General features: G+C 37.4%; 1 non-coding gene across 1 annotated transcript; it reads right to left on the bottom strand.

The window, feature by feature from the left end:
• Positions 1-1,169: 1,169 nt before the first annotated feature.
• LOC141510477 (U6 spliceosomal RNA) lies at positions 1,170-1,273 on the bottom strand. Its single transcript, XR_012474961.1, has one exon. It is a non-coding gene; the product is annotated as a U6 spliceosomal RNA (small nuclear RNA).
• Positions 1,274-2,484: the final 1,211 nt, after the last annotated feature.

The following is a 2,484-nucleotide window of genomic DNA, read 5'->3' as shown; positions in this document are numbered from 1 at the left end:
GAATCATCCAGATGAGACTACTTAAAGACCTGATGATGATGATGATGATGATGATGATGATGATGATGATCATGATCATGATCATGATGTTTGTCCTTCCTTCTTGAAGAAGACCATGACATCAGGGAGATGATACCATGATGTGCACATGAATTGGATTTCAGTGAGGGAGTACTGTGCAAAGTCACTGCCTCCTCCAGAGCCATCTGGGTCCAGTAGCCAGATGTGAATCAGGATGACTGAAGATGGTCCTGGATGTGAGGCAGTTAGAGTTAAGTGACTTGCCCAAGGGTCACACTGCTAGTAAGTGTCAAGTATCTGAGACCGCATTTGAACTCCCTTCCATCTGACTCCAAGGCCAGTGCTCTCTATCCACTGTACCACCTCGGACAGAAGAGATGTGACAGTAAGATGTTGAGAAAGAAATGACAAGACTTGGCAACTGATTGGATATGTAGAGCTGAGTGAAAATCAGGAGTCAAGGATGCCCCCAAAGCTTATAATTTGGATAGCTAGATTAGGGAAATAGGGAAATTCAGAAGAGAGATGAGTTTAGAGGGAAAAATAATGAGTTTTGTTTTGAGTTTCTTTGGTTTGAGATTTTTCTTGATTGCCAACCGATTCTGTGCATTCAACAATTGGTAATGCAGTACTGGAACTTAGGAGAGATAAAGCTTCCCCAGGAGGAGAGCTGAACCTTGAGCGAAATTAGAATCTAGTAGGGAGGAGAGTCCATTCTAAGCATGGAAGCCCAGAACTGGCATGTTTTATCAGATTTTTATATGAAATAAACCAGAGAGAGAGATAGCTAATATGTTGGTTGATAGAATCAAAAAAATCTTGACATGCCAGAATGTAGAATCAAAGTTAAATTTCACAAGAATTAATGTTCTCATAAGGTTTGGAATCAAAAGTAGTAGAAAATGAAATAATACTACACATTTTTTTTCAAAAATAAGGCAACAGGGGAAGTGGCTGAGGGGGAGAGGAGAGAGATTGCCACTCCTTTAGTGTGGGACAACTAGTATTTGATCCCAGGTCTTCTGATTCAAAATACATGAATCTTTTCATTATTTCATCCAACATTTTCATCTTGTATTCAGATGCTGCCAAGTTATTTTTAAAAATGGCCTGATGTAAAGAAAAAAAGAGATCTAGGATTCTACTCCCCAGACAGTTATCGCTTCATGAATTTGCATGTCATCCTTGCGCAGGGGCCATGCTAATCTCTGTATCATTCCAATTTTAGTATGTGTGCTGCTGAAGTGAGCACCCCAGACTCACCTCCTGATCTGGAGCAAATAACTTCATCTCTTTTATGTTTCAGTATTGCTATCAGTACTGATCTCTTCTAGCTTTAACATTCTGTCATTCATTCTATTGGTCATAATTAAGAGGGATTGCCTGGGCATTTGTATTGTGTTGCAGGAGGTGAAATTCTTAAACCAGTGAAAACTAACCCAAGTAAAAGCATTTGCCAATAATATTTTGATTATTCAAGAACGAAAGTTGGAACTTTGAAGATGATCATAAACAATGCCAGCTACTGATCCAGGGGAAAAAAAATTAAAATCTCAGAGATTCACAGTCACAATCCACATCAAGCAAACAATACTCTAAGCACTTAAAAAGAAGCAGTTCAAATATCAAGGTACCACAGTCAGATTCACTCATCTACTACTTCTAAACTTTTACTAAAAGTTAAAAGAAAATATTGGAATATCATGATGCAAAATATGTGTACAGATTTACAACTAACAAGAACTTGCAACCTGCAAACTCAAGTATAAACCTATTGGGGAGAAAAGTCTTTTAATGGAATAAAGAAATTTCAAGTATTTCTGATTAAAAAGAAAAGAAAAAATAGCTGAATAGGAACTTGTAATAGAAACACAGAGACAAGGGAAATCTAGAAAGCTAAATTTCATTGAGCAATTGGAAGAAACCATATGATGACATATAATCTGGAGGGTGGATTGGTTGAGTTCTAAGGACTTTTTTTTTTTTTTTTTTTTAGTTTTTGCAAGGCAAATGGGGTTAAGTGGCTTGCCCAAGGCCACACAGCTAGGTATTTATTAAGTGTCTGAGACCAGATTTGAACCCAGGTACTCCTGACTCCAAGGCCGGTGCTTTATCCACTATGCCACCTAGCCACCCCAACTTCTAAGGATTTTAAGACAGGAAAGAGAAAGGAGGGTAAAAGAAAAACATTAATGTACAAAAAGAGGAAGAAAAGGATGAACTTTCTGTTTCTTGTATAATCATGTTTATTCTGACACTTCTGAAAGGGAAAAATGTTACATCTCAACACTCTTCCCCAGGGTTCTTCAGTAATTTTAATCAGCTCAAGTTACCACTGGATTGTTTCCTCAGTTTAAGGGGGTCCCTAACACCTGTAAACCTTAAAAATATAAGGTTAAAATAAAATGACAGAATGTATAGGTTAGACATGAAGTTTTTTTAATTCTCTGGGATTTACCAAAA

This window comes from Macrotis lagotis, chromosome 1, assembly GCF_037893015.1.
Source record: "Macrotis lagotis isolate mMagLag1 chromosome 1, bilby.v1.9.chrom.fasta, whole genome shotgun sequence".
In the NCBI taxonomy this organism is placed as follows: domain Eukaryota; kingdom Metazoa; phylum Chordata; class Mammalia; order Peramelemorphia; family Peramelidae; genus Macrotis; species Macrotis lagotis.
Note: the sequence above shows the minus strand (reverse complement) of the source record. Positions and strands in the feature narration are given on the sequence as shown.